Genomic DNA, 21,097 nt, shown 5'->3' on the forward strand with positions numbered 1-21,097 from the left:
GCCAAGAAACACACTTATATATATACGCATGCACTTTATGCGCAAATTAAGGCGGGTGCCTCTAATAATGTGTGTGCGCACTCGATCGATGATCCCTAAACCTTAAACCATACAACCCTAAAACCCTAATCCCTAGCTAATCCCTAAACACCCACTAAACCCTAAACCCTAAAAACTAAACCCTAAACCCAAAAACCCTAAACACTAAGCCCTAAACCCTAAAAGCTAAACACTAAACCCTAAACCCTAAACACTAAACCCTAAACCCTATACCCTATACCCTAATTAACACTAACACAAACCCTAACCCTAATTAAACCCTACATATATAGGCCAACGACACTTAATTGCGCATCAAGCAGGCGACCAACTAATTAGCGCTGATAAATTAATTAACTTGGATTTTGACAAGTTCTCGATCTCGAATGAAAACACATTTGATTAAGTAGTCTCATAATATATATATAATTAGTGTGCACGCGCGCATGGCATACCTTGCATATCATTCGTGCATATATTTCAATATATATTTGAACATATTCTTGGGGATATATATATCAATCTCTCTCTCTCTCTCGATCTATATATCGTTGGTGGCCAAGAAGCACACTTATATATATATACGCATGCACTTTATGCGCAAAGGCGCGGGTGCCTCTAATAATTCATGTCTGTGCGTATATTTGAACATATCCTTGGGGATTTCAATCTCTATCTCTCGATCTATATATCGTTGGTGGCCAAGAAACACACTTATATATATACGCATGCACTTTATGCGCAAATTAGGGCAGGTGCCTCTAATAATGTGTGTGCGCACTCGATCGATGATCCCTAAACCTTAAACCATAAAACCCTAAAACCCTAATCCCTAATCACCCTAAACACTAAACCCTAAACCCTAAACCCAAAAACCCCAAACACTAAACCCCAAACCCTAAACCCTAAACCCTATATAGACCCTAAACCCTAATTAACCCTAACCCTAAAACCCTAGCTAGCTAACCCTAAACCCTAAACCCTAATTAAACCCTACATATATATATAGGCCAACGACACTTAATTGCGCATCAAGCAGGCGACCAACTAATTAGCGCTGATAAATTAATTAACTTGAATTTTGAAAAGTTCTTGATCTCGAATGAAAACACATTTGATTAAGTAGTCTCATAATATATATATAATTAGTGTGCATGCGCGCATGGCATACCTTGCATATCATTCGTGCATATATTTCAATATATATTTGAACATATTCTTGGGGATATATATATATTTCAATCTCTCTCTCTCAATCTATATATCGTTGGTGGCCAAGAAACACACTTATATATACGCATGCACTTTATGCGCAAAGGCGCGGGTGCCTCTAATAATGTGTGTGTGCACTCGATCGATGATCCCTAAACCTTAAACCCTAAATTAACCCTAATCCCTAATCCCTAATTATACCCTAAACATACACCCTAAACACCCTAAACACTAAACCCTAAACCATAAACCCTAAATATATTTCAATCTCTTTCTAGATCTATATATCGTTGGTGGCCAAGAAACACACTTATATATATACGCATGCACTTTATGCGCAAAGGTGCGGGTGCCTCTAATAATGTGTGTGTGCACTCGATCGATGATCCCTAAAGCTTAAACCCTAAAACCCTAATCCCTAATCCCTAATTATACCCTAAACGTACACCCTAAACACCCTAAACACTAAACCCTAAACCCTAGACCCTAAACCCTAAACACTACACCCTAAACCCTAAACCCTAAACACTAAACCCTAAACCCTAACCCTAGCTAGACCCTAAACCCCAAACACTAAACCCCAAACCCTAAACCCTAAACCCTATATAGACCCTAAACCCTAATTAACCCTAACCCTAACCCTAAAACCCTAGCTAGCTAACCCTAAACCCTAATTAAACCCTAGATATATATATAGGCCAACGACACTTAATTGCGCATCAAGCAAGCGACCAACTAATTAGCGCTGATAAATTAATTAACTTGAATTTTGACAAGTTCTCTCGAATGAAAACACATTTGATTAAGTTGCCTCATAATATATATATATATATACAATTAGTGTGCATGCGCGCATGGCATACCTTGCACATATCATTCGTGCATATATTTCAATATATATCAGAACATATTCTTGGGGATATATATATATTTCAATCTCTCTCTCTCGATCTATATATCGTTGGTGGCCAAGAAACACGCTTATATATACGCGCATGCACTTTATGCGCAAAGGCGTGTGTGCCTCTAATAATGTGTGTGTGCACTCGATCGATGATCCCTAAACCTTAAAACCTAAAACCCTAATCCCTAATTCCTAATTATACCCTAAACATACACCCTAAACACCCTAAACACTAAACCCTAAACCCTAAACACTACACCCTAAACCCTAAACACTAAACCCTAAACCCTAACCCGGCCTAGACCCTAAACCCTAAACCCTAAATATATTTCAATCTCTCTCTCGATCTATATATCGTTGGTGGCCAAGAAAACACACTTATATATATACGCGTGCACTTTATGCGCAAAGGCGCGGGTGTGATGCGTGTGGTTGACACGTCCGTTGGGAACCCCAAGAGGAAGGTGTGATGCGCACAGCGGCAAGTTTCCCTCAGTAAGAAACCAAGGTTTAATCGAACCAGTAGGAGTCAAGAAGCACGTTGAAGGTTGATGGCGGCGGGATGTAGTGCGGCGCAACACCAGAGATTCCGGCGCCAACGTGGAACCTGCACAACACAACCAAAGTACTTTGCCCCAACGAAACAGTGAGGTTGTCAATCTCACCGGCTTGCTGTAACAAAGGATTAACCGTATTGTGTGGAAGATGATTGTTTGCAGAAAACAAGAGAACAAAGATTGCAGTAGATTGTATTTCAGTATAGAGAATTGGACCGGGGTCCACAGTTCACTAGAGGTGTCTCTCCCATAAGATAAACAGCATGTTGGGTGAACAAATTACAGTTGAGCAATTTACAAATAAAGAGGGCATGACCATGCACATACATATTATGATGAGTATAGTGAGATTTAATTGGGCATTACGACAAAGTACATAGACCGCCATCCAACTGCATCTATGCCTAAAAAGTCCACCTTCAGGTTATCATCCGAACCCCCTCCAGTATTAAGTTGCTAACAACAGACAATTGCATTAAGTATTGCGCGTAATGTAACTAGTAACTACATCCTTGAACATAGCACTAATGTTTTATCCCTAGTGGCAACAGCACATCCACAACCTTAGAACTTTCTCACATCGTCCCAGATATCAATGGAGGCATGAACCCACTATCGAGCATAAATACTCCCTCTTGGAGTTACAAGCATCTACTTGGCCAGAGCATCTACTAGTAACGGAGAGCATGCAAGATCATAAACAACACATAGACATGAATTGATAATCAACATAACAAGTATTCTCTATTCATCGGATCCCAACAAACGCAACATATAGAATTACAGATAGATGATCTTGATCATGTTAGGCAGCTCACAAGATCCGACAATGAAGCACAATGGGGAGAAGACAACCATCTAGCTACTGCTATGGACCCATAGTCCAGGGGTAGACTACTCACTCATCACTCCGGAGGCGACCATGGCGGCGTAGAGTCCTCCGGGAGATGATTCCCCTCTCCGGCAGGTTGCCGGAGGCGATCTCCTGGATCCCCCGAGATGGGATCGGCGGCGGCGGCGTCTCTGGAAGGTTTTCCGTATCGTGGCTCTCGGTCTCGAGGTTTTAGGTCCAGGGGCTTTATATAGGCGAAGAGGCGGCGTCAGAAGGTCGAAGGGGCGACGACACTATAGGGCGGCGCGGCCAGGGCCTGGGCCGCGCCGGCCTATGGTCTGGGGGCCCAGTGCCCCCCCTCTGGTCCTTCTCGTGTGTTCTGGATGCTTCCGGGCAAAATAGGAACCTGGGCGTTGATTTCGTCCGATTCCGAGAATATTTCGTTACTAGGATTTCTGAAACCAAAAACAGCAGAAAACAAGAATCGGCACTTCGGCATCTTGTTAATAGGTTAGTTCCAGAAAATGCACGAATATGACATAAAGTGTGCATAAAACATGTAGATAACATCAATAATGTGGCATGGAACACAAGAAATTATCGATACGTCGGAGACGTATCAGCATCCCCAAGCTTAGTTCTGCTCGTCCCGAGCAGGTAAAACGATAAACAAAGATAATTTCTGGAGTGACATGCCATCATAAACTTGATCATACTATTGTAAACACATGTAATGAATGCAGCAATCCAAGACAATGGTAATGACATGAGTAAACAAGTGAATCATAAAGCAAAGACTTTTCATGAATAGCACTTCAAGACAAGCATCAATAAGTCTTGCATAAGAGTTAACTCATAAAGCAATAATTCAAAGTAAAGGCATTGAAGCAACACAAAGGAAGATTAAGTTTCAGCGGTTGCTTTCAACTTGTAACATGTATATCTCATGGATATTGTCAACATAGAGTAATATAATAAGTGCAATAAGCAAATATGTAGGAATCAATGCACAGTTCACACAAGTGTTTGCTTCTTGAGGTGGAGAGAAATAGGTGAACTGACTCAACATTGAAAGTAAAAGAATGGTCCTCCATAGAGGAAAAGCATCGATTGCTATATTTGTGCTAGAGCTTTGATTTTGAAAACATGAAACAATTTTGTCAACGGTAGTAATAAAGCATATGTATCATGTAAATTATATCTTACAAGTTGCAAGCCTCATGCATAGTGTACTAATAGTGCCCGCACCTTGTCCTAATTAGCTTGGACTACCGGATCATCGCAATGCACATGTTTTAACCAAGTGTCACAAAGGGATACCTCTATGCCGCCTGTACAAAGGTCTAAGGAGAAAGCTCGCATTGGATTTCTCGCTATTGATTATTCTCAACTTAGACATCCATACCGGGACAACATAGACAACAGATAATGGACTCCTCTTTTATGCATAAGCATGTAACAACAATTAATAATTATCTCATATGAGATTGAGGATATTTGTCCAAAACTGAAACTTCCACCATGGATCATGGCTTTAGTTAGCGGCCCAATGTTCTTCTCTAACAATATGCATGCTTAACCATAAGGTGGTAGATCTCTCTTACTTCAGACAAGACGAACATGCATAGCAACTCACATGAAATTCAACAAAGAGTAGTTGATGGCGTCCCCAGTGAACATGGTTATCGCACAACAAGCAACTTAATAAGAGATAAAGTGCATAATTACATATTCAATACCACAATAGTTTTTAAGCTATTTGTCCCATGAGCTATATATTGCAAAGGTGAAGAATGGAAATTTAAAGGTAGCACTCAAGCAATTTACTTTGGAATGGCGGAGAAATACCATGTAGTAGGTAGGTATGGTGGACACAAATGGCATAGTGGTTGGCTCAAGTATTTTGGATGCATGAGAAGTATTCCCTCTCGATACAAGATTTAGGCTAGCAAGGCTTATTTGAAACAAACACAAGGATGAACCGGTGCAGCAAAACTCACATAAAAGACATATTGAAAACATTATAAGACTCTACACCGTCTTCCTTGTTGTTCAAACTCAATACTAGAAATTATCTAGACCTTAGAGAAACCAAATATGCAAACCTAATTTTAGCATGCTCTATGTATTTCTTCATTAATGGGTGCAAAGCATATGATGCAAGAGCTTAAACATGAGCACAACAATTGCCAAGTATCACATTACCCAAGACATTAATAGCAATTACTACATGTATCATTTTCCAATTCCAACCATATAACAATTTAACGAAGAAGAAACTTCGCCATGAATACTATGAGTAGAAACTAAGGACATACTTGTCCATATGCTACAGCGGAGCGTGTCTCTCTCCCATAAAGTGAATGCTAGGATCCATTTTATTCAAACAAAACAAAAAACAAAAACAAACCGACGCTCCAAGCAAAGCACATAAGATGTGATGGAATAAAAATATAGTTTCAGGGGAGGAACCTGATAATGTTGTCGATGAAGAAGGGGATGCCTTGGGCATCCCCAAGCTTAGACGCTTGAGTCTTCTTGATATATGCAGGGGTGAACCACCGGGGCATCCCCAAGCTTAGAGCTTTCACTCTCCTTGATCATGTTGCATCATACTCCTCTCTTGATCCTTGAAAACTTCCTCCACACCAAACTTAGAACAACTCATTAGAGGGTTAGCGACAATAAAAATTAACATATTCAGAGGTGACACAATCATTCTTAACACTTCTGGACATTGCATAAAGCTACTGGACATTAGTGGATCAAAGAAATTCATCCAACATAGCAAAAGAGGCAATGCGAAATAAAAGGCAGAATCTGTCAAAACAGAACAGTTCGTATTGACAAATTTTATCGAGGCACCAGACTTGCTCAAATGAAAATGCTCAAATTGAATGAAAGTTGCGTACATATCTGAGGATCACTCACGTAAATTGGCATAATTTTCTGAGTTACCTACAGGGAAAACAGCCCAGATTCGTGACAGCAAAGAAATCTGTTTCTGCGCAGTAATCCAAATCTAGTATGAACTTTTCTATCAACGACTTTACTTGGCACAATAAAACACTAAACTAAGATAAGGAGAGGTTGCTACAGTAGTAAACAACTTCCAAGACACAAAATAAAAACAAAGTACTGTAGGTAAAAACATGGGTTGTCTCCCATAAGCGCTTTTCTTTAACGCCTTTCAGCTAGGCGCAGAAAGTGTGTATCAAGTATTATCAAGAGACGAAGTGTCAACATCATAATTTGTTCTCATAATAGAATCAAAAGGTAACTTCATTCTCTTTCTAGGGAAGTGTTCCATACCTTTCTTGAGAGGAAATTGATATTTAATATTACCTTCCTTCATATCAATGATAGCACCAACAGTTCGAAGAAAAGGTCTTCCCAATATAATGGGACAAGATGCATTGCATTCAATATCCAAGACAACAAAATCAACGGGGACAAGGTTATTGTTAACGGTAATGCGAACATTATCAACTTGCCCCAAAGGTTTCTTTGTAGAATGATCACCAAGATTAACATCCAAATAACAATTTTTCAATGGTGGCAAGTCAAGCATATTATAAATTTTCTTAGGCATAACAGAAATACTTGCACCAAGATCACATAAAGCATTACAATCAAAATCTTTAACCTTCATCTTAATGATGGGCTCCCAACCATCCTCTAGCTTTCTAGGAATAGAGGCTTCGCGCTCTAGTTTCTCTTCTCTAGCTTTTATGAGAGCATTTGTAATATGTTGCGTGAAAGCCAAATTTATAGCACTAGCATTAGGACTTTTAGCAAGTTTTTGCAAGAACTTTATAACTTCAGAGATGTGGCAATCATCAAAATTCAAACCATTATAATCTAAAGCAATGGGATCATCATCCCCAATGTTGGAAAAAATTTCAGCAGTTTTATCACAGGCAGTTTCAAATAGCTTTTAGCGCTTTGTGCAGTTTCTCGCGCTTTGCATTAGAAGTGGAAACATTGCTAACACCAATTCTTTTATTATTAATAATAGGAGGTGCAGTAACATGTGTAGCATTAGCATTACTAGTGGTGGTAATAGTCCAAACTTTAGCTACATTCTTCTCTTTAGCTAGTTTTTCATTTTCTTCTCTATCCCACCTAGCACGCAATTCAGCCATCAATCTTATATTCTCATTAATTCTAACTTGGATGGCATTTGCTGTAGTAACAATTTTATTATGATGATTTTCATTAGGTATAACTTTCGATTTCAAAAGATCAACATCAGTAGCAAGACTATCGACTTTAGAAGCAAGTATATCAATTTTCCCAAGCTTTTCTTCAACAGATTTGTTAAAAGCAGTTTGTGTACTAATAAATTCTTTAAGCATGGCTTCAAGTCCAGGGGGTGAACTCCTATTATTGTTGTAAGAATTCCCATAAGAATTACCATAGCCGTTGCCATTATTATAAGGATATGGCCTATAGTTATTACTAGAATTGTTCCGGTAAGCATTGTTGTTGAAATTATTATTTTTAATGAAGTTTACATCAACATGTTCTTCTTGTGCAACCAATGAAGCTAACGGAACATTATTAGGATCAATATTAGTCCTATCATTCACAAGCATAGACATAATAGCATCAATCTTATCACTCAAGGAAGAGGTTTCTTCGACAGAATTTACCTTCTTACCTTGTGGAGCTCTTTCCGTGTGCCATTCAGAGTAGTTGATCATCATATTATCAAGAAGCTTTGTTGCTTCACCAAGAGTGATGGACATAAAGGTACCTCCAGCGGCTGAATCCAATAAATTCCGCGAAGAAAAATTTAGTCCTGCATAGAAGGTTTGGATGATCATCCAAGTAGTCAGTCCATGGGTTGGGCAATTTTTAACCAGAGATTTCATTCTTTCCCAAGCTTGAGCAACATGTTCAGTATCTAATTGTTTAAAATTCATTATGCTACTCCTCAAAGATATAATTTTAGCAGGGGGATAATATCTACCAATAAAAGCATCCTTGCATTTAGTCCATGAATCAATACTATTTTTAGGCAGAGATAGCAACCAATCTTTAGCTCTTCCTCTTAATGAGAAAGGGAACAATTTTAATTTTATAATGTCACCATCTACATCTTTATATTTTTGCATTTCACATAGTTCAACAAAATTATTAAGATGGGCAGCAGCATCATCGTAACTAACACTGAAAATTGCTCTCGCATAACAAGATTTAGTAAAGCAGGTTTAATTTCAAAGAATTCTGCTGTAGTAGCAGGTGGAGCAATAGGTGTGCATAAGAAATCATTATTATTTGTGGTTGTGAAGTCACACAACTTAGTATTTTCAGGGTTGGCCATTTTAGCAACAGTAAATAAAGCAAACTAGATAAAATAAATGCAAGTAACTAATTTTTTTGTGTTTTTGATATAGCAAACAAGATAGCAAATAAAGTAAAACTAGCAACTAATTTTTTTGTATTTTGATTTAGTGTAGCAAACAAGGTAGTAAATAAAACTAAGCAAGACAAAAACAAAGTAAAGAGATTGAGAAGTGGAGACTCCCCTTGCAGCGTGTCTTGATCTCCCCGGCAACGGCGCCAGAAATTTGCTTGATGCGTGTGGTTGACACGTCCGTTGGGAACCCCAAGAGGAAGGTGTGATGCGCACAGCGGCAAGTTTCCCTCAGTAAGAAACCAAGGTTTAATCGAACCAGTAGGAGTCAAGAAGCACGTTGAAGGTTGATGGCGGCGGGATGTAGTGCGGCGCAACACCAGAGATTCCGGCGCCAACGTGGAACCTGCACAACACAACCAAAGTACTTTGCCCCAACGAAACAGTGAGGTTGTCAATCTCACCGGCTTGCTGTAACAAAGGATTAACCGTATTGTGTGGAAGATGATTGTTTGCAGAAAACAGTAGAACAGTATTGCAGTAGATTGTATTTCAGTATAGAGAATTGGACCGGGGTCCACAGTTCACTAGAGGTGTCTCTCCCATAAGATAAACAGCATGTTGGGTGAACAAATTACAGTTGAGCAATTGACAAATAAAGAGGGCATGACCATGCACATACATATTATGATGAGTATAGTGAGATTTAATTGGGCATTACGACAAAGTACATAGACCGCCATCCAACTGCATCTATGCCTAAAAAGTCCACCTTCAGGTTATCATCCGAACCCCCTCCAGTATTAAGTTGCTAACAACAGACAATTGCATTAAGTATTGCGCGTAATGTAACTAGTAACTACATCCTTGAACATAGCACTAATGTTTTATCCCTAGTGGCAACAGCACATCCACAACCTTAGAACTTTCTCACATCGTCCCAGATATCAATGGAGGCATGAACCCACTATCGAGCATAAATACTCCCTCTTGGAGTTACAAGCATCTACTTGGCCAGAGCATCTACTAGTAACGGAGAGCATGCAAGATCATAAACAACACATAGACATGAATTGATAATCAACATAACAAGTATTCTCTATTCATCGGATCCCAACAAACGCAACATATAGAATTACAGATAGATGATCTTGATCATGTTAGGCAGCTCACAAGATCCGACAATGAAGCACAATGGGGAGAAGACAACCATCTAGCTACTGCTATGGACCCATAGTCCAGGGGTAGACTACTCACTCATCACTCCGGAGGCGACCATGGCGGCGTAGAGTCCTCCGGGAGATGATTCCCCTCTCCGGCAGGTTGCCGGAGGTGATCTCCTGGATCCCCCGAGATGGGATCGGCGGCGGCGGCGTCTCTGGAAGGTTTTCCGTATCGTGGCTCTCGGTCTCGAGGTTTTAGGTCCAGGGGCTTTATATAGGCGAAGAGGCGGTGTCAGAAGGTCGAAGGGGCGACGACACTATAGGGCGGCGCGGCCAGGGCCTGGGCCGCGCCGGCCTATGGTCTGGGGGCCCAGTGCCCCCCCTCTGGTCCTTCTCGTGTGTTCTGGATGCTTCCGGGTAAAATAGGAACCTGGGCGTTGATTTCGTCCGATTCCGAGAATATTTCGTTACTAGGATTTCTGAAACCAAAAACAGCAGAAAACAGCAACTGGCACTTCGGCATCTTGTTAATAGGTTAGTTCCAGAAAATGCACGAATATGACATGAAGTGTGCATAAAACATGTAGATAACATCAATAATGTGGCATGGAACACAAGAAATTATCGATACGTCGGAGACGTATCAGGGTGCCTCTAATAATGTGTGTGTGCACTCGATCGATGATCCCTAAACCTAAAACCCTAATCCCTAATTATACCCTAAACGTACAACCTAAACAATGTAAACACTAAACCCTAAACCCTAGACCCTAAACCCTAAACACTACACCCTAAACCCTAAACACTAAACCCTAAACCCTATAATTAAACCCTACATATATAGGCCAACGACACTTAATTGCGCATCAAGCAGGCGACCGACTAATTAGCTCTAATAAATTAATTAACTTGATTTTTGACAAGTTCTCTCGAATGAAAACACATTTGATTGAGTTGCATCATAATATATATATAATTAGTGTGCATGCGCGCATGGCATACCTAGCTTGCATATCATTCGTGCATATATTTCAATACATATATTTGAACATATTCTTGGGGATATATATATAGTTCAATCTCTCTCTCGATCTATATATCGTTGGTGGCCAAAAAACACACTTATATACGCATGCACTTTATGCGCAAAGGCGCGGGTGCCTCTAATAATAATGTGTGTGTGCACTCGATCGATGATCCCTAAACCTTAAACCATACAACCCTAAAACCCTAATCCCTAATCCCTAAACACCCTAAACACCCTAAACCCTAAACCCTAAACGTACACCCTAAACACCCTAAACACTAAACACTAAACCCTAATTAAACCCTACATATATATATAGGCCAACGACACTTAATTGTGCATCAAGCAGGCGACCAACTAATTAGCGCTGATAAATTAATTAACTTGAATTTTGACAAGTTTTCGAATGAAAAACACGTACATTTGATTAAGTTGCCTCACAATATATATATATATAATTATATATATATATATATAATTAGTGTGCATGCATGCATATATATATATTTGAACATTCTTGGCGATTTCAATAATCTCTCATCTATATCTCTCTCTTTATCGATTGGTGTGGCCAGCGCAACGACACACATTATGCTTGCACTTTACGCGCAAAGGCGGGTGCCTCTAATAGTTCATGTTTGTGCACACTCGATCGATCTAGCTAGAGTTTTGATTAATTGTGTAGCACACTAATAAAAAAGTTGTAATTTAATTCACAATAAGTTATAATTAACCCTAACACATAAACCCTCTAAATAAACCATAAAACCCTATATAGCTAGCTATAGGCCAACGACGACCCTTAATTGCGCATCAAGCAGGCCAGGGGTCCTCGCGGTCCTCTAATTAAATATATGTGCCATTAACCCTAAACCCTAAACCGTATATATATAGAAAACTAACCTTAATTAGATAATCAAACCCTTGTTAAAACACATAACCCCAAGCTAATTAATAACCCAATCTAATAAAACCTTGCTATATATAGCTAGTAAACCCTAGATTATATAACCCCAATTAATATATATGGCCTATATCGATCATATATATATATATATAGACATTATTGGGATTCATTAATTATATAATAAGTACTGATAATTCAATTAATTATATATATATATAAGTACTGATAACACAAATAAAGAAGTTGTATTTGAATCCACACAACCCTAATCTAAAACACATTGCCCCTAACATGGCCTAATTAATTGACCCCTTCTCTCTAGCTAATCAGTGGAAATTGCACAAAATCAAAAGGGGCCCCTCACTAATTATACATATATATCTAGATTGTGATAAACTTTTGCCCCATATTTGGTGGATGGGTGCATCTTGGCATGTAAAACAATTAATGTTTGCAAATGGCGTTGTCAAAATTTATGTACAAATGATTTCTTTCCATCCAAAGTGCATAAAATGGGAATTTTAATGAAGAAAGTACAAATAAAACAGCTCAACATGCCTCCACACCCCGATTTTCACACGAAGAGCATATTTAAAGGATAATTCTAGAGTTTTACTATTTTTTAAGCAACTTTGATAATTTCCACCCACTCACATGACTTTATGTCGATTTAACGAAAATAGGGCGAATTTAAACTACATGGGCGGGATAGTTTGAATTGTGCGCGCGGCAAAGGGAACCGCCTATTCCTCAACCTTGTGCACGGCAAATTACACACGCAACTCCATTAAACACCACCTACCGGGCGGCCCGGCCGCATGACCCCCCACCCACCGCTACACAACTTATCCCCGTCCGTGCGAAGAGCTTCCCCTCCCCGTCCCGTCCGTGCGAAGAAGAAGCTTCCCCTCCCCGTCGTTCTTCTCGAGACGCACCAGCGGTCAAGTTGATCCACGGTAGGGCTGCTATCTCTAGCCCAATCATGCATCGGGCAAGACGGCCTAACGATTTATATTTTCTTGATGCTGCTAAAAAAATCGTCAGTATGCTCGAACTAATTGGCACTTTATAGTTTTCCGCTCGATTTGTCCTTGATCAATTTGTTCATTTGCGTGGGCATATAGAGTCAGTTCTGCACTCGATCCGTTAATTTGCTGAAATGCCATGGCAGAGTTTTGTACATGATCTGTTTGCTAAAATGTTGATGGGCAATTTTTGTTTTGTACTCGACATGATTGCTGAAATGCATAATCATGTACTAGTATAGTTTTGTACTCGATGGATATACATTTCCTACTTCGCCTTAAATTAATCACCAACCATTGTATCTCATAATTAAACAGATGGACAGAACTTGGATACTGCATGGACACTTATGTTCCCCTTCATATATAAATGGTGTTCAACCCTTTATGGGGTTTATTAGAGCTCATGAAGGTCACAACCTGGACGTGTATTGCCCGCGCTGCACATGTATGAATGAATGGTGAGAAGAGGCCTCACCATGTAGTGGAAGATCATTTACACATTTTTGGGATGGACCGCACATATGTTAGGTGGGTTTATCATGGTGAACCATATAATGATCCTTCAGCGGGAGAAGCAGATCTTTCTCACACTGTATGTGTGCTGGCATATGTAGTTAATTATTTATATTGATGCTGCCGCTGTTTCGATCAATAGTTTGCCTTGCTGTGCAAGGTTCTGTACTCAAATTTAACTTGTTGCAGATGGATGGACGGGAAGGAGAGAAAAAGCACTTTCTTCAGGAAACGGGTTTCAGCTCTGGGACATGTGCTGTGCCAGATGAGAAGGTAAATATGTAAAACGGCATTTGTTCAGGTTGCATCCCTTAGATGTTTGTCTAATCTGTTGATGCACTAATTGCAGAAGCATAGAGTTGAAGAGGTCTCTCAGTTTGATGGGAGATTTGAAGATGAATCTCAGTTTGATGCACCTGTGGATGGTACTGATGACGAGCCTTTCATAGACGAAGGTCCTGCACCTGAGATTATCCAGCCTACAGAAGGAGGCCGTGGACCGAGTACACAGCTTTGCGTTGAAATGGATGCATGCCTAGAGATCATCAGGGGCGTCCTGGTAGTCTCAAGACCACCCAGCCCTGATGCACCTGTGGATGGTACTGATGACGAGCCTTTCATAGACGAAGGTCCTGCACCTGAGATTATCCAGCCTACAGAAGGAGGCCGTGGACCGAGTACACAGCTTTGCGTTGAAGTGGATGCATGCCCGGAGATCATCAAGGTCGTCCCGGTAGTCTCAGGACCACCCAGCCCTGATGCAAAATGTTGACCTACTTTATGATTCGTACTCTTATGTTCTGGTGCTGTAGTATGTACTATCTTTGTTATGATTTGTACCCCTTTGGCGCTAGAACTATAATTAAGCATTCAGTGGATGATCGCGTTGCAAAATTTGACACCCACACAATCAGTTCATCGTATGAGTAGTAGCACAATTACTTCTACAGCCAGTCCTGCCAGCGCATTAATTGGTAGCATGAAACACTTTCAGGCACTCCCCTCTGATTCATATTAATTGACTCAATTTTGTCTAGATATGGATGTAGCTAGATGCATTTGTTAACTAGACTAACAAACTTGAGTCAGTTAATATGAATCGGTGTAAACCGCCCAAGTCCTTGAGCAGCTAGTTTATTGACTCTAGACTCCAAGCCTCTCGCGGCAAGCCATCGACGAAGCTTTGACCAGATCTTGGCCCGCTTTTTTTTGGCGAATAGCAAAGCTTTGACCAGTTCCTCTCGGGATACAGCACGCCGGTGAGCTTGCATGGTTGCCATGAGCACTTTCCGGCGGAACTTCCTCTGCAGCGCCCTTAAGCCGCCGCTGCGAGACAGTGATACGCGTACAGCACGCGTCCGTTGGGAACCCCAAGAGAAGGTGTGATGCGTACAACGGCAAGTTTTCCCTCAGTAAGAAACCAAGGTTTATCGAACCAGTAGGAGCCAAGAAGCACGTTGAAGGTTGCTGGCGGCGAGATGTAGTGCGGCGCAACACCAGGGATTCCGGCGCCAACGTGGAACCTGCACAACACAACCAAAGTACTTTGCCCCAACGAAACAGTGAGGTTGTCAATCTCAACGGCTTGCTGTAACAAAGGATTAGATGTATAGTGTGGATGATGATTGTTTGCAGAGAACAGTAGAACAAGTATTGCAGATTGTATTCGATTAAAAGAATGGACCGGGGTCCACAGTTCACTAGTGGTGTCTCTCCCATAAGATAAATAGCATGTTGGGTGAACAAATTACAGTTGGGCAATTGACAAATAGAGAGGGCATGACAATGCACATACATGATATGATGAGTATTGTGAGATTTAATTGGGCATTACGACAAAGTACATAGACCGTTATCCAGCATGCATCTATGCCTAAAAAGTCCACCTTCAGGTTATCATCCGAACCCCTTCCAGTATTAAGTTGAAAACAACAGACAACTGCATTAAGTATGGTGCGTAATGTAATCAATAACTACATCCTCGGACATAGCATCAATGTTTTATCCCTAGTGGCAACAGCACATCCACAACCTTAGAACTTTCTGTCACTGTCCCAGATTTAATGGAGGCATGAACCCACTATCGAGCATAAATACTCCCTCTTGGAGTTAAGAGTAAAAACTTGGCCAGAGCCTCTACTAATAACGGAGAGCATGCAAGATCATAAACAACACATAGGTAATAGATTGATAATCAACATAGCATAGTATTCTCTATCCATCGGATCCCAACAAACACAACATATAGCATTACAGATAGATGATCTTGATCATGTTAGGCAGCTCACAAGATCCGACAATGAAGCATAATTAGGAGAAGACGACCATCTAGCTACTGCTATGGACCCATAGTCCAGGGGTGAACTACTCACTCATCACTTCGGAGGCGACCATGGCGGTGAAGAGTCCTCCGGGAGATGATTCCCCTCTCCGGCAGGGTGCCGGAGGCGATCTCCTGAATCCCCTGAGATGGGATTGGCGGCGGCGGCGTCTCTGGAAGGTTTTCCGTATCGTGGCTCTCGGTACTGGAGTTATTATCGACGAAGGCTTCTTATAGTCGGAGAGGTAGGTTTAGGGGCGACGCGAGGGGCCCACACACTAGGCCGGCGCGGCCAGGGCCTGGGCCGCGCCGCCCTAGCGTCTGGCCGCCTCGTCGCCCCACTTCGTTTATCCCCCGGTGTTCTGGAAGCTTCGAGGAAAAATAAGATCCTGGGCGTTGATTTCGGCCAATTCCGAGAATATTTCCTTACTAGGATTTCTGAAACCAAAAACAGCAGAAAACAGCAACTGGCTCTTCGGCATCTCGTTAATAGGTTAGTGCCGGAAAATGCATAAATATGACATAAAGTATGTATAAAACATGTAGGTATCATCAATAATGTGGCATGGAACATAAGAAATTATCGATACGTCAGAGACGTATCAGACAGCACACAGTGCCTCGAGGTGGACGGAACGGATGAACTCGGGATCTCAGGGCATGGGGTCCGCCTCGTCCAGGAACGATCTCCAGCGGGTTAACGAGGACATGCATGGCGGCCAGGGGATTTGGTTTTTTGTTGTTGTTTGAGCTTGGGATTTGGGGTTTTTTCGGATAGGGGAAGAGGAACCGAGGAAGAGGAAGGAACATCCCACGTGCTTGGTGTAGGGATTCGTTGCATAGAAAACAAAAAATTTCCTACCGCGAGAACGCAATCCAAGCCAAGATGCAATCTAGAAGACGGGAGCAACGAGGGGATGATCAAGACTAACCCTTGAAGATTTCCAAAGCCTATAAGAGTAGGCTCTTATTGCTGCGGTAGACGATCACTTGCCGCTTGCAAAAGAGCGTAGAAGATCTTGATCACGGTGCCACAATCGGGCAGCACCTCCGTACTCGGTCACACGTTCGGTGTTGATGAAGACGACGTCCTTCTCCCCGTTCCAGCGGGCAGCGGAAGTAGTAGCTCCTCCTTGAATCCGGCAGCACGACGGCGTGGTGGCGGTAGCGGTGGAGATCTCCGGCGGAGCTTCGCTAAGCGTGCGGGAGAAGAGGAGGAGAGAGGGGGCGGCTAGGGTTTGGGAGAGGGGGTGGCCGGCCACCTATGGGTGCGGCCAAGCTATGGGCTTGTGGTGGTCAGCCCCCTCTCCTATGCCCCTCATTATATAGGTGGAAGCCCCAAGTGTTGGACTACAAGTCTTCGAATAAGACCCGAACCAAAAACCTTCCATGTGTAGGGAAACCTACCCAAGGTGGGAATCCCACTTGGGGTGGGATTCCCCCCTTCCATGAGGGGGGTTGGCCGGCCACCCTTGGGGAGTCCACCTTGGACTCCTCCCCTTTAGGGTTGGCTGGTCATGTAAGGTGGAGTCCCTCCGGGACTCTACTTTCCATGGTGATTTCTTCCGGACTTTTCTAGAACCTTCTAGAACCTGCCATAAATGCACCGGATCATTTCCAAACTTGGAATATGACTTCCTATATATGAATCTTATTCTCCGGACCATTCCGGAACTCCTCGTGATGTCCGGGATCTCATCAGGGACTCCGAACAAATATTCGAACTCCATTCCATATTCAAGTTCTACCATTTCAACATCCAACTTTAAGTGTGTCACCCTACGGTTCGTGAACTATGCGGACATGGTTGAGTACTCACTCCGACCAATAACCAATAGCGGGATCTGGAGATCCATAATGGCTCCCACATATTCAACGATGACTTTAGTGATCGAATGAACCATTCACATACAATACCAATTCCCTTTGTCACGCGATATTTTACTTGTCCGAGGTTTGATCTTCGGTATCACTCTATACCTTGTTCAACCTCGTCTCCTGACAAGTACTCTTTACTCGTACCGTGGTATGTGGTCTCTTATGAACTTATTCATATGCTTGCAAGACACTAGACGACATTCCACCGAGAGGGCCCAGAGTATATCTATCCGTCATCGGGATGGACAAATCCCACTGTTGATCCATATGCCTCAACTCATACTTTCCGGATACTTAATCCCACCTTTATAACCACCCATTTACGCAGTGGCGTTTGATGTAATCAAAGTACCTTTCCGGTATAAATGATTTATATGATCTCATGGTCATAAGGACTAGGTAACTGTGTATCGAAAGCTTATAGGAAATAACTTAATGACGTGATCTTATGCTATGCTTAATTGGGTGTGTCCATTACATCATTCATACAATGATATAACCTTGTTATTAATAACATCCAATGTTCATGATTATGAAACTAATCATCCATTAATCAACAAGCTAGTTAAGAGGCATACTAGGGACTCTTTGTTGTTTACATATCACACATGTATCAATGTTTCGGTTAATACAATTATAGCATGGTATATAAACATTTATCATAAACATAAAGATATATAATAACCACTTTATTATTGCTTCTAGGGCATATCTCCTTTAGTCTCCCACTTGCACTAGAGTCAATAATCTAGTTTACAGTTGTAAAGATATAACACCTTGGCCTTCCGGTGCTTTATCATGTATTGCTCACGGGAGAGGTTTTAGTCAACGGATCTGACACGCTCAGAAACGTATGTATTTTGTAATTCATTTGCGTCTCAACGCATCACTCATTTCCAAATGAGTCGGCATTAAATATGTTTGGTCTTCTGGTGGAACCTTAATTCCACGGTCTGAAATATGTCACTAATATTGTCACACACAATATAGCTTCAAAGTTCTGACTCTGTCGGAACTACACCAAGTTCTCAAAGAACCTCTTGACTTGAACATCCTTTGTCATTGTCAAAACAATGACATACTCTGCCTTCTTTTGTAGAATCCGTCACAATATTTAGAACTCTTCTAAATCTAGCATAGACAACTTCTAGCTTATTGTGCTACCTTTTAAACAACACTTAGTCAAATTTGAGATTGAAATTGTATTTTAAATGTGACAAAACCAATATCGGTGCAACACCTTACAGCGATTTGTTTGTCATTTCTCCATACAAAATTATATATATATATCCTTGGTTCTTCTAAAGTACTCAAGAATATTCTTACTATTTTTCAATGATCATCTCATGAATCATTCTGGTACATGCTCATAACATTTTTAAGAGCACATGACATCTGATTGTGTACATATTATTTGTGATCTATAATCACTCATGTGTTTTTACTCATTGAGTGTCAGATACACTCAAGTCTTGTTTAAACCTTCACATGACAAGAACATTTTCTCGACATTTCTATATTGAACTACTTCAATATCCATTCTATGTACTTTGACTTAAACTTATTTATGTGTTTCAATCTATCTTTATAGATCTTGACACTAAATTTGTTTCAGTCCATATCCTTTCATTGAAATTAATTCTCAATGAAACCTTTTTAATCAAGTATATAATTACATCATTTATAACCAACTATATGTCATCTACATAAAGTATTATAAATATGTCTCAGTGCTCCCACTTAATTTCTTGCAAATGCAAGTCTCTTCATCGTCTCTGATGAAATCAAAAACTCTTTGACTATTTCATCTGGTGAAGATTCCAACTCCATGATACTTACTTCATCCAATTGAAGTTTGTATACCTATCTAGTATTCCACGGACCAACAAAACTCTTGGTTGTATCTTGTATACACCTTTAATACACACTTCTGATAAGTAATGTATTTTGCCATCCTACTATCATATCTCATAAAAGAAATATGTAGTGATTACTAGAATAATCCACATAGAATATAAGCATTGCTACAGAAGATCTAATCTTATCGTAGTCAACTCTTTGAACTTTGTCGTAAACAACTTTTTAACAAGTCAGGCTTTATCAATTTTTATAGATCCATTTACTTTCATAAAGTATTTATCTATCTTGGATTTCATGGCATATAGCCATTTTAACGGAGTCAGGGCCCATCATAACTTCTTTGTTTGTAGTTGGTTTATCATTGTTCAAAATCAATCCTTTGTCCACAAATCATTTATTTGATCACAAAGTAAACCATACCTACAAGGTTCAATATGTACTTCGATCTCCATGACTAAAACACTTTGTAGTCATGGGAGCCATGATCGTCGTGGCCGCTTCCGGAACCAATTCCGATGTTGCGCTACTCTGATCATTATGCTCAGGTTCATCAACTTTATCAAGTTCTATTGTCCTCCCACTCAAAAACTTCGCTAGAAACAATTTCTTGGAAATAAGAAACATTGACAAATACTTTTGTCTTTGTCTCCATAGTGGGAAGAATTCCCAATCAATTCTCTGGGATAACCAACAAAGACATTCATCCGATTTTGGTTGTAAACTTATTTACTTATGCTATGCATACCAAAATTTAAGAAAGGACTATTAGGGTTCATACCCATGCCATAACTCGTATGGTGTCATTTCTACGGATCATGATGATGCTCTATTCAGTGTAAAAGCGGTAGTCTCTAAAGCATAATCCACAAAAATATAATGGCTTTATTTTATTTTATCTCATCATTAATCCAACAAAGTTTGGATACATCTCTTGGATACTTCATCATCACTATGATACTCCAAGAAACGTGAGTTATAGAACAATTTCATAACTCTCTTAGATGTTCGCTAAAACTCGTAATTCAAATATTTCCACCATGATCCAATCATAGATATTTGACTTTTCTATTACGATTATTTCCACTTCATGCTGAAAATTATTTGAATCCATTCAAATGTTTCAAACTTCTTCCTTATCGAATATATCCACATATATATACTCAATTCATTGTTGGAAGTTTTCATGAAGTAGAAGAATCTCCCGCACACAACTATGCCCAGTGAACCACATACATCATCATGTATTTTTTCACTAAGTTTGTTGCCCATTCAACTCCTGGCCTATGAACGGTATTTTAATCATTCTCTTTAGAAAAGATTTGCAAGCGCCAAATGATTCAAAAATCAAATGACTCCAAAAATCCATTTGCATGGAGTTCCTTCATGCGTTCCTTTCTAACATGACCTAAATGGCGGTTCCACAAATACGTGGAATTCAAATCATTTGCCTTATGGCATTTTAGTGTCAGTGTTATGTATGTGTGTTTCACCATTA

This window comes from Lolium perenne, chromosome 4 (genome assembly GCF_019359855.2).
Source record: "Lolium perenne isolate Kyuss_39 chromosome 4, Kyuss_2.0, whole genome shotgun sequence".
Taxonomy (NCBI): Eukaryota; Viridiplantae; Streptophyta; class Magnoliopsida; order Poales; family Poaceae; genus Lolium; species Lolium perenne.